The 13,888-nt window shown below is 33.2% G+C and overlaps 1 long non-coding RNA gene across 1 annotated transcript; it reads right to left on the reverse strand.

The window, feature by feature from the left end:
• Positions 1-5,682: 5,682 nt before the first annotated feature.
• LOC147477875 (uncharacterized) lies at positions 5,683-8,853 on the reverse strand. The gene is made up of 2 exons (XR_015208686.1): positions 8,359-8,853; positions 5,683-6,138 (listed from the first exon to the last, which is right to left on the reverse strand). It is a non-coding gene; the product is annotated as an uncharacterized LOC147477875 (long non-coding RNA).
• Positions 8,854-13,888: the final 5,035 nt, after the last annotated feature.

Raw genomic sequence — 13,888 nt, forward strand, 5'->3', positions numbered from 1 at the left:
GGATAGGCGTAGACGTCCCTTGGAATTTTATGAAGGTGACAGGGTATTTTTGAAGGTATCTCCGAAAAAGGGAATTCAGAGGTTCGGGATGAAAGGGAAACTTGCACCTAGATATGTGGGACCTTTTCCGATTATTCAGAAGATCTCGGAGTTGGTGTATAGGCTTGAGTTACCGGAAAGACTATCACGTGTCCATAACGTGTTCCATATTTTGATGTTACGCAAGTATGAGCCGGATCCCCTACATGTGGTCGATTTGGAATCGTTGGAATTAGAAGAAGACATTACCTATCCAGAAGGGCCAGTTCAGATTCTAGATACGAGATAAAAGAGATTGCGGTCAAAGGTCATTCCGTTGGTAAAGGTCTTGTGGAGAAATCACAATGTAGAGGAAGCAACGTGGGAGAAGGAATCGGATATGTGGCAACAATATCCAGAATTGTTCGAGAACTAAGGTATGATTTAATTTTAAGGATGAAATTTCTTTTAAGGAGGGTAGGATGTAAAGACTCAAATTCTCGTTAAGGGTATTTTCGTAAATTACATAGCAAACCTAGAGACATTTATGTAATTGGTTGGTCGGGTTTACATTTCAAACGTACATAAATTAATGAAACTTAACTCCGACTCATAAGCCACGTTAGGTAAGCAACTCATATACGAAAATTTGACAAAAATGTCGGTTGATGGTTTTTTCAAGGCGTTTCGCCACCGCACGAAGTTAACAACGGCTTACACGCATGAGTTAGTTATCATTATAACTGCGGTGGGATAGAATGTAGGAGATTAAAATTTAGCTGGATGGGCGGAAAAATAATTACGACGCGCTACGTCAAATTGGTTAGTGGTTAGGAGTGAATTAGGACCTTAAGCCTAATTTGGACATATTGGGCTTGGGCCTTAATAACTTAAACAAGTAAAGACAAAAACAAAAAACAAAAAAACGCACAAACCAAAATCGCACCCAATTTCTCTCAATTTCACAACTCTTAAACCCTAGGAGAGAGAAACCCCAAATTCACCAAAAATTCATTGATTAAAACCTCAACCGCGACACCCAATCCTTAGAGACAAGAAACCAAAAGTGAGGATTCGAAATCTCCTTGAAATTCCAGCGTACCAAGCGAAATCAAAGTGAAAGGTGAGTTATTTTCGCCTCAATTAAATAGTTTAAACTCGATTTCGATGGGATTGTGATGTATTGATGAAAAATAATTGAAATTGGTTGTTGAATTTCGGCAGTAGCTTGTTTGGAGAAGATCAAGTTGAGCGATATTGGTGGAGCAGCTAGCTAGGGTGCTATTCTTACTGACTCGGTAAGAATTGTATATATTCACTCTATTTTAGAGAAGTTTATGTTAGTTATATACTTGTTTAATTAGGATTAGGTCGATTGATGAACGATTGATAAGGAACACCCTCGAAATTATTTCTAGATTTAAGGTGAATTGAAGAGTGGAATTTGTTTGTAGTTGGAGTTGGAAAAAATCTTAATCGTTAGTGGAATTGATAAGATTGGTATTGACATAAAGGCCGCGAAGACCGTTAGAGTAACAGTGCTAGAAAAGGCATGTAGCGCTGTTGACAGTAGTTATAGGAAAAGATACCGGAAACCAAATTCTTAGCATCGAGATTCTTCTCGACTTACGTTAGATAAGAATTTCGCGTTCGTTCGATAAATTCTAATAACCTACGTGTATATGATGTTATAGGAGGAATTACGAGTGGATTCGGTTAAGCGGGCTCGATTTGGTTAAGTGGGCTTGAGGAGAACGGAGCTTGCTAAGGTAGGAACCTACATACCAATATATAACATGCTTATTTTCATGCATGATTTGATTTGATTTGATTTGTTTAAATTAGTAATAGATTGTTTGCGTATCAACCATGCATGTATATATATGATATTCATGTTTTGCATTGTAGGTTTCCTCGATATAAACTAAGTATATGGATAGCTTTTGTGTGAAAAGAAATGAGTTTGTGAAATCGGGGTAGTTGGGATTGTTTTCTTTGTTAAAAGAGTAAAACTGGTTTTGGGAAGGGTTCTTGTCTCTTGTCTCAGTAAGGAGACAGAGAGATGGATTTTGTAATGCGGGTAAGGATTACCCGGTTGATTGTAACTATGTGTGAGGTTCTGGATTGTTCCACAGATGGTTCGTTGTTATTTACGATGATTCGCCGTTTGGGAATCATCGGTTGTCATTTACTATGACTGGCCCGTTTGGGAGTCATAGGTTGCATTACTCGATTGTTGGAAATTCAGGAACTCACACATACAGAACCAACATTTTTAAAAGAAAAACTAAATATGTAACTATAGTATTTTGAAATAATCGGTAATACGAGAATATAATACGATTCTTATCACGAGGGGATTTGGAAAAGAACTGGTGAATTCCTATAAAGAAGGAACTGTTGTCGCATTTCCGGAGACGACAGTTCGCTCTAGGATTCCAACTGTGGTGTACACCTTTCGAGGTAGTGGGCCATCTTTAAAGGGATGCATCACAGAATGGAGTCCGAGAATTCCTTTTCTACTTTTCTAGATAACCATGTTTGTACGTGTCACGTTATATAGTGCTTAGCTTGTATGAGGTTACATGCTACCTCGATGAGGTTTAGACGTGAGGAGTGAGAGTTTAGTCCACTCCTGGATGTGTGTCAGGATCCTGAGCAGTCTGCAGTCGTCGAACGGTTGACCACCGTAAGTTAGATGACAGCCCATATGGGGGTCATGGTCACAGGGCCCACCTGAGCCCTAAAAGCTTTGGGGATTTTGTGTGTACAAACACGACAACGGTATTTCAGCTCCCTGCCGGTAAAATCAGGAAAACAACGGTGCATGGTTCACACTGGAAAATACTGAACCGAGATATGCCCGCGGATCGGGCCGAGTCGTACCGGCATACCCTCACCATTCTAATAGGATGCAGCGGCCACAATAGTTGTATGATGATTGTGAAAACTATATTTTGAATATTAACGAAGTATGTCGAAATGATTTCTACTAGTTAGTGATGTATTATATAGTTACGATATTTGGATATTATTATGGAAACCCTGCATGTTTTAAATGTTTTCTATAGGTAGACTATTTATTGGTTATGTGCGTTTCTACTGGGCATAGTTGTTTTGCTCATCCTACATTAATATTTCAGCCGAACCAGTTGCGGAGGAGGCATTCCCTAACCCTAGTGATGATGGTTATGGGGATTTGGGCGGATTTCATTATGCTTGACGAGGGACAGGGTCAAGCATTTTGTGGTATAGGGTGAAATTAGTTCCTTTTGTTATATATATAGAGAGCCAGTTCATTTTGATGTAATACTCGATGTATTGGAGTAATAGTTGCACTTAACATTTTGGATACATTGCTATTAAGTATGAAGTGGGTTTATATATATATATATGATTGTTGGAAGGTGGAAGGTGGAATTTTGTGAATTTCCAGGTTATGACAGGTTTTTTGTATACGAAACATCCATTAAACAAAGGAAACTCCACCGAAATTTCGTTAGAATTGGGATGGTGTCGGCCTCGAGATTCACTCCTCGTCCTCGGGATGTGTGTTGGGTCTCGGGGCGTGACAGTTGAACAAAAAATTTGATATTTGTATTATTTTTTCATGAATAAAATTGTAAAAATAAAAATAAAAACGTTATATCAAAGTTTTAAATGTAAAAATATATAGCTGAATTTTAAAAGAATGCATTCGTATTATACCCGTTTAAAACACGTATATCGTATTTTTGTTGTTAGTGTTTTATTGGACCGAATATTTAAAAGTATTATTGTTAAACATTTCGAATCTTAGGCGAATAATTTCCGTATCAAACTTTTGCCGTCCACGAATTTACTAGCTATCACTTCTACTAAATAATAAATAATGTGAAAACTAAAATAAATTATACTATTATTTGCAGCAACTAAATAATGTTGTTCTTTGCAACTAGCTTTTGTGCCTTTGTGTGCTTGCCGCATCCAAAATCCCGTCGACATTTTTAAGGTTGACACAATCATCAAGTTTTGATTATTTTTATTTATTTCGGCCATAACTTGAGTTAAATAACGTTTAGCTAAATAGTGGGTCTCCTGGGACAAATTCTGGGATTTGTTTCCTCCTCGAAGAGCTTACGTCATTGAAGAATTCTTCCATACAAATTTCGTTACGCCCATCATTAAGTAAAGACACTGTAGTCTCCACAACAAAGTTTACTACTGTAGTAGTAGTTCTGAGTTCTGACTTACCGTGACCTTTTGCTTGCCTTGCTAGTACGTCTCAAAGTGCTTTCTTACTTCTCGGACCATCTTGCCAACATATTGCATGTTTCAACACTTTGGCTTCAAAAATGTCATGATTGCACCCCTCACACGTTTATGATCTTCACCACTCAACTCAAACAAACTCCTTTTTCCCAATAATTTTTTCATGGATTGAGGCTGCTGGTTGCTGAGTACGTTACTAGTAAACACAAACTTGTTTGCGCTGCAGCTTGTCCATGAATAAAAACTGTTGGAAGTCCAAAGAGAGTGAGCTTTGACATTGGACCATACTTCGTTACTCTATCTTCAATCCACTTTTCGGCTGTGTTCGCCTTCATGGCTCGAAGAAGTCCTAAACTTTGACCTATCATTGGGATTCCTAGTGATCCAGGTGGCAATCTGTCTGTTCTTCTTCTTCTTGTTTTAGTTACAAGATGGATGACGGGGAAAAGAAAGAGTAGGATAGTGATGAAAAACGTTCCATGGTGGAGTAAGAGATCTTCCAATGTTATGGTTGGAATATAACCTTTTACTTTGCCGGTTTTGATCCACAGTTAAACTAAGGACAGAATCACCTCACAGGAATCCTCTTTAGATATATATTATAGTTATACCCTCTTGTCTCTATTTTTCAAGGTTTTACAGAGTCTCAAACTTTTTCTAAACTCTAATACTAATTACGAATAAAAAAATAAATAAAAAAATCCAAATCTATTTTTTAGAGCACTTTAGAGACTCTAATTTTTTCTAAACTCTATTACTAACTAGTATACTGCATTGCAGTGGGGCGTGAGCGTAATATATCATTTATTTGGCTGTCATTTTTTATATAATAATATAATATATTATATTTATTAATTTATTTCCACGAGTTGATTAATTTTTTGATAATTTGATTAATTTTTTGATAATTAGACAGATAAATTAAGAAAAATAGACTATACCATTGTCTAGTTTATTCAAGTGTAACAATATTGAATGAAGATTTTTGCTACGGATATTTGATTGCGTACTTGAACCAACAATCGTGTATTAACATGTGTAACGCTTTAGCACGTACAAAGAATTATCTATCAATAACTAAATGTGCGGTAAATGTGAAGAAGTGGACCTTTATCCCAACAATGAAAGAAGCTAGTATTTCTTTGGAATTTTCATTTGTTAAGTAGTCATGCATTACGATGGGCACCCCAATGTAGTCCTTTTTATGTTTGGAGGTAAGTCACATAATATCCTATCAACATACATTTAATTTTAAAGAAATATTACATTATCCAAATGGATAAGAACGAAATTTTCGGCAAAATCTTCTCTATATTTTTAATATTAAATCACATAACCTGTCATTCCAAAGAAACATGTTTTTGTCTTTCGTTATTTGAATAAGCAAAAATACATATATACAACACCATCAGAAAACTAAAGTAACATCCCGAAGGATTTAAAACACTATACATATAAAAAGTTACACATTTATTTTATTTAGAAGCAAATATTACATTCTCAACGTAGAAAAATCATAACACATATTTTACGAATGAAAATTTCGACAGAGTCTCATTTGTATTTTCAATATTAAATCATAAAAAACCTGTCATATATAGAATCATTAAACCTGTCATATGACCAGAAAAACCAAAGTAACAACATCGAACCAAAGTAACAACATCGCAAAAGTTCTAAACTACTATACATATAACAAGTTGCACAGTTATTTACTTTACAAACTGCTCAACTCAACTCAAAAGACACAGAGAGAGTGGTTAGCAAAAGTCCAACCAACTATAATATAAAAGGCAGTAGCTGAAGTGACCAAATCCATCTGCAGCAACCATCAAAAAATGTCCTCCTATACATTACTTGTGAAAGAACCTACATAAATCCAAACAACAAAATTAAGTATGATAACGACATTAGATATTCATTTATGAGAAATATAAAACATCTTGATGAAGTGAATTTGCAAACAATATAAATAGAAATAAAGGTAGAAAAATGAATACTACATACCGAGATAAAAACAATAAAATAACATTTCAATGATCAGATTTTCCTAGAACATCAGATGGTTGAAGGAGACAAGTGCAACAAACGATTCTCCTCTTGCAATGACCCTCTAAGACCAACACATTTTCCAATCTTTTGAAGTCTTTCCAAAGAGAACATAGGGCTAAATGCTAGATCACACAACTTTCTTATGCGGCAGACAAAGCAACAAAAGTCAAACCGACAAGAAATATCTTAAGAAAATATAGTATGTGTCTTGTAAAAGATTTTATTCTTCATCATGGTAAGCAACATAGAGAGGATCTGCACATCAAATCCAACATACCGCATAAGGCTAAGTGCAAGAGTGTGATAATGAGACTCCAAGATTGAATTAAAGATTACATTTGAAAGCTCTATATATTACCAATGAAGAAAAGAAACAACAAATAAAGTGAACATACACGCCTTTATGAAAAAAATCACATTCGACGAACAAAAATGCAGGTTGAAAACAGGCAACCCAAATAAAGCAATCTGGTAATTTAATTATTAATTCTGTTCTCTCAGATACTATTTCTTTCTTTCGACTACACGTGATCTTTGTTTGGACTACACGGATATTACGGGTGACCTCTTTCCCTCAGACGGGCCGGGAGCCTGATTATAGGTCCGATCTGCTAATGGATCGTTACATGGAGCTAGCCCCGAGCGAGTGGGGAACCGGTGAAGTTTTAAAGCCGGCGGGGAACCCGAAGCAAAAGGCAATCTGATTTAGAGTAAGATTGGGACTTGATTGGGTAGCGCCGGGTGAACCAGACGGGGAGCCTGATCATAGGTCCGATTTGCTAATGGATCGTTACATGGAGCTAGGTCTGAACGAGCGTGGGGGGAACGGAAGCGAAAAGCAAAGCAGGGAACCCACGAAGCGAAGACACTCTAATTTAGAGTAAGATTGGGACTTGATTGGGTAGCGCCGGGTGAACCGAAACCTGGATCTATTCTTAACTCCAGTGGGTGTTACAGAAACTGCGAAGTTGGTAGCATTTATCAATGTTTTCCAGAGAGGACGTGTCCCTGGGAGCGATGATCAGTTTCAGCAAAAAAAAAGTGCCGGAATGGTATTTCCTACCGACCCATGGCATTCTTCGTAGTATAGCTGACAAATCGGGAGGTGTAGCCACAATAGTGACTACACACACTACACTATTTACGCGTTCTCTCCATTTGCTCCCCGAACAACCGCCAAAATGGTCAGCCTATTACACGGTTCACTAACTAACTCGCTGGGGTGGGGTACCTATTATTAAATTCGGTCCGTCCGGGCACGCAGGCCTCGGTTTTCGCGTGGACTTTCTACGGCTAGCTCCGCTATGCCTACTGTTTATTTAGTAACTCTTTAATACAAAACCTCTTTAATTTGTGCACTTCTAGAAACATTGTAAATCTGTCTTTCCTATTTTTTTCATTCAAAGAAAAGTTCAAATTCAACCAAAATTTTGCTTCAGTAAATTACCCCTTCATCCCATGGACTAAGAATCTAAGATTTTAACTAAACACAACCAAACCTAACCCTTTTAATCTCAAAATAATTAAACAAGACATAAAAAAATGACTAATCAAATGCAGAAAGATACCTCTGTGTAGTACCGTAAGAGAAAATCGTAAAAGCTCAGAACTCCACTAGCAGCAAATTTCAACAACGATTGGGGTTTCTTTTTATTATTGTGTAAACTTGATGAGCAACGGAAACCATGTAGTCTCTACAAATATTATTACAAATGAGAGACGATTTACATATGGAAAAATGAAATATAAGCCCCAATAAGTTAGATTATTGAGTTTGTTAAATTTGATGTCTTACTTTGAGAATTGGAGTTGAAGTAATTAAGGCAAGTGAGCAAGTTATCACCATTTTTTCTTCTGTTATAAGTTATAACCACAACTCTTCTAACAATATGTTCATTTTCAATACACTAATTATGCCAAGAAGTAAAATAAGTAAATTCCCAAGTGTATATATATATACATTAAAGTGATTAAACAGACAAAATTAGGACACCATCAACATTCAAGGAGACCAGGCTACTGACGTGAGGGACTTACATGCAGTTCATGACCCCCAAACAAACGATTCTTGGCAACTCTTCTGAAAAGTACGCAACTTCAGATTGTAAAACACAAGTTTTCTGAAGGAGCAGGCTATTAACAACTCGTCACCGTATATGTGTAGAGACATACCTATGGTAGGAATTATGTAGCGGAGCATTTTAAATTTTAATGAGAACAGAATGAAATCTTTCCAGAGCAATTCCACTTTTTCCAAAGCACTTGCACTACGCAGATTGTGGATAGAGGAGAAATAGAATCCGGAGCATAATCTGGATTATCACTCTTAGATTGTGAGAAGAGTTTGGAGGGGAGATTGGTAGAGGTTGGAAGCGAATACAGGGGAAAATGAGAGAAGAGGGGGGGTACGATCAGACAAAAAGTAAGGGTTATTTGGGGGTACGGTCAGACACAGGGGAGAGTGACACGTGGAAGTGGTTTTTTGTGAGAGTTTTGAATACCGACCTCAAGAGTTCGCTTACGCTCACGGATTATAAAAAAGTATAATATAAATAAATAAACAATTTCATCTAGAGTTTCACAGAATGTCCAACTTTTTCTAAAACATATAGCTAATTACGGAAAAAAAAAACTAAATTACAGAAAATAATATTTTCAACCAAAAACGATTTTCCTAAAATCCTTACGCTACAAAGAATAGTTTCCACACTAATCTCAGACGAAGTTTAACATAACAAAGTTTCTTTCTAGAAAATGATAATGAAACAATGAAAGAACAAAGGAAAAAATGAATTGAGTTGCTTGAACATTTACTTTATGCATTTGTTAACCACACATGTAACTGGAAAAAAGGAAAAAAAAATAAACTAATCATAAAATAAGTAATAGTATACACCAAAAACAAATAAAATTGTATTGTATGCAATATATATATGGGCATAACAAATAAAGTTGAATCAATTTGAGGTGTAAAATTTAGTCATAGTTAAGGATTTCAAAAACCACATGCCACAATAATTACGATATATTCTAATTAAATTTATGAATTTTATAATTTCCAATTTTAGCGGAATAACGAGATTCAGTTAAAACGGACGTTGGCTTAAATAAATTATATAACTATTGATTTAGTTAAAATAGACGTTGGGCTTAAATAAATTATATACCAAACCAAACCAAAACAAATTACATGTAGAAAATTAAATTATATAAAAAATAACATCACAAAATATATAATAGCAATTGGAAAAAAAAACCCCAATAATAACAAATATTTTCAAAAATATATAATACTGCATGAAACTAACGCCAAAGAACAATTACCGAGAAACATAAAACTAGATGCAAATGCATTGAACTAACCTCAAATAATATTTAACAGGAAATTAAAAATTAGATGCACATGCAAACATTAAACTAATAAACTAATCTTAAAAATTGATTAATGGACAATCAGAATATTGATACAATTGCATTAAACTAACCTCAAAAAATAATTAACGGAAAATCAAAACTTGGATGCAAATACATCAAACTAACATCAACAAATAATTGTCGGAAAATCGGAAACTGGATGCAAATGCATTGAACTAACCCTTAGAGATTAAATTACCGGGAAATCGAAAATTGGATGCAACTGTATTGAACTAACCTAAAAAAAATAACTAAATTGTAAAAAACAATATTTTCAACCAAAAACAATTTTCCTAAAACCCTTACGCCACAAAGAATAGTTTCCACACTAATCTAAGGTGAAGTTTAACATAACAAAGTTTATTTCTAGAAAATGATAATGAAACTACGAAAGAACAAATGAAAAAAATGAATTGAGTTGCTTGAACATTTACTTTATGCATTTGTTAACCACATATGTGACTGGGAAAAAAGAAAAAAAAAAAGTAAACTAATCATAAAATAAGTAATAGTGTATACCAAAAACAAATAAAATTGTATTGTATGCACTATATATATGGGTCTAACAAATAAAGTTGAATCAATTTGAGGTGTAAAATTTAGTCATAGTTAAGGATTTCAAAAACCACAGGCCACAATAATTACGACATATTCTAATTAAATTTATGAATTTTATAATTTTTAATTTTAAAGGAATAAATTATATAACTATTGATTTAGTTAAAGTAGACGTTGGGCTTAAATAAATTATATACCAAACCAAACCAAAACAAATTACATATGGAAAATTAAATTATACAAAAAAGAACATCACAAAATATATAATAGCAACTGAAAAAAAACCCCCCCAATAATAACAAATATTTTCAAATATATATAATACTGTATGAAACTAACGTCAAAGAACAATTAATGAGAAATAGAAAACTAGATGCAAATACATCGAACTAACTTCAAATAATATTTAACGGAAAATCGAAAATTGGATGCACATACAAGCATTAAACTAATCTTAAAAATTAATTAATAGACAATTAGAATATTGATACAACTGTATTAAACTAACCTCAGAGAATAAATAACGGGAAATCAAAATTTGAATGCACATACATCAAACTAACACCAACAAATAATTATCGGGAAATCGGAAAATGGATGCAAATGCATTGAACTAACCCTCAAAGATTAAATTACCGGGAAATCGGAAACTGGATGCAACTATATTGAACTAACCTAAAAAAATAACTATAAATTGGAAACAGGATGCAAATGCGTGAAACTAATCTTTACAAATAATTAACGGAAAATCGGAAACTGGATGCAACTACACTAAACTAATTTCAAAAAATAAATTTGATGCAAATGCATTGAACTAATCTCAATAAATAATTAACGGAAAATCAGGAATTGGATGCAAATTCATTAAACTAACCTCAAACAATAATTAACGGGAAATCAAAAACTAGATGCAAATACAACTTCATCGAATAATAAACGAGAAATCGAAAACTGGCCGGATGCAAATGTATTAAACTAATCTAAAAAAATTATTAACGGAAAATCGAAAACTAGATGCAAATGCATTTAACTGAGCTCGAATAATAATTAGCAGTAAATTAGAAATTGGATGCAAATGCATTAAACTATAGCAAAGAATAATTAATAAGAAATCGGAAACTAGATGCAACTACATTGAATTAACCTCAAAAAATAAATAACAGAAAATCAGAAATTGGATGCAAATGCATTGAACTAACCTCAGAATATAGTTGTGTTATATGTTGTGAGAATGTCTCGATAAGTATAGTTTTGCATTTAAAACGGTGTTTATCTAATCTTTTTTCATATAATTGGGAACACCTTGCTATTCAAGTAGCTTCAATATGAACTTTATCTTATTAGACAATTTCATAAAATTTCAATCAAACTTCTATTATTAAACAACAAATGAAGTTGAAGGGTTTTATCAATGGCGAGTTATTTTTTTTTAATAGAGAGTACGTGAGGTTTTCATGTTATAAGAAATTTGGATGAGTGAGCAATATAATATCTGTATATAATAGTTATGCATATACAGTTGAATATATTTTTCAGAATAATTAATATGACATGACCCATTCGTAGATAATCTTTGAAGATCCCACATAGTGAGTCAGGTATATAATTTAAAGAATAATTAACGGAAAATCGAAAACTGGATAATGTTTGATAATCCAATATAGTAAATCAAGCATAATTTATTTTTATGTCATGTTTGCAAGGACACTACATATAGATAAGTAGAAAGTTGGTATTACACACCACATTGGATAATTAAAAGGAAATCGAAAACTTGATTCAAATACATTGAACTGAGCTCAAAGAGTAATTAACGAGAAATTAAAAACTTTATGCAAATGCAATAAACTAAACTCAAAAAATAATTAATTAGAAATCGGAAACTGGATGCAACTATATTAAACTAACGTCAGAGAATAACTAATGGGAAATTAGAAATTGGATGCAAATACTTGAAAAATATTTAACAGTAAATCGGAAACGGTATGCAAAAATGCATCAAACAAACCTCAAATAATAATTAACGATGAATCAGAAACTGGATGCAAATGCATTGAACTAACCTCAAAATATAATTAACAGAAAATCAAAAACCAAATGCAACTATATTGAACTAACCTCATAGAATAATTGACAGGAAATCAGAAACTACATGCAAATACATTAAAATAACCTCAAATAATAGTTAACGGGAAATCAGAAATCGGATGAAATTACATCGAACTAATTAAAATCTCAAAACATAAATAATCATAAATCATAAACTAGATGCAGATGTATTGAACTAACCTTAAAGAGTTATTAATGAAAAATCGAAAATTGTATGCAAATATAATGAACTAATCTAAAGACTAATTAACGAATATAGAAACATAAAAAAAATTGATGCAAATACACTGAACTAACCTCAATGAATAATTAACGGGAAATCATAAATTTGATGCAAGTGCATTGAACAAACCTCAAAAAATAATTAACGGGAAATCGAAAACTTGCCGCAAATGCATTAAACTAACCTCGAAAAATAATTAATGAAAAATCAGAAATTGGATGCAACTGCATTGAACTAACCTCAAATAATAATTAACGGAAAATAGAAAACCTGGATGTAACTGCATTAAACTAAAATCATATATTAACTAACAGGCTGGGAAATTAGAAATTGGATGGAATATCCTTGATGAATATTTAACGAAAAATCAGAAACTGTATGCAAATGCATTAAAATAACCTAAAAGAATAGTTAACTAGAAATCGAAAACCGGATGTAACTACATCGAACTACCTTCAAAACATAAATAACCGGAAATTGATTGGAAACTAGATGTGAACTAACTTCGAAAAGTAAGTAACGGGAAATCAGAAACTGGATGCAGATGTATTAAACTAACCTCAAAGAGTAATTAACGGAAAATTGGAATCTTAATGCAAATGCAATTAACTAATCTCAAAGAGTCATTAACGAAACATTGAAAAATAGATGGAACTGCACTGAATTAATTTTAAAGAATAACTAACGGAAAATCGTAAATTTGGTGCAACTGTACTAAACTAACCTCAAATAATAATTAACGGGAAATCAAAAACTTGATACAACTACATTGAATTAACCTCAAAGAATAATTAATGGAAAATCGGAAACTAGATCCAACTACATACATTGAACTAGCCTCAAATAATAATTAACGGGAAATCAAAAACTTGATACAACTACATTGAATTAACCTCAAAGAATAATTAATGGAAAATCGGAAACTAGATCCAACTACATACATTGAACTAGCCTCAAAGAATAATTAACGTAAAATTAGAAATTTGATGCAAATGCATTGAAATAACCTCGAAATATAGTTGTATTATATATAGGAATAATATAATATCTAGACAAGTATAGTTTTACATTTTAAGTAGTGCTTATTATAATTATTTTATTATAATTGAGAATGTCTTGCTATTTAAGTAGCTTCAATATCATCTTCGTCACATTGAGCATTATCACAAAATTTCAATCAAACTTCTATTATTAAACATAACAACCAAAAATAAATCGTGGGTTTTACTACTAAGATTTGGTGCTTTTCGTTTGATAGAGAGT

Source organism: Coptis chinensis, chromosome 9, assembly GCF_015680905.1.
Source record: "Coptis chinensis isolate HL-2020 chromosome 9, ASM1568090v1, whole genome shotgun sequence".
In the NCBI taxonomy this organism is placed as follows: Eukaryota; Viridiplantae; Streptophyta; class Magnoliopsida; order Ranunculales; family Ranunculaceae; genus Coptis; species Coptis chinensis.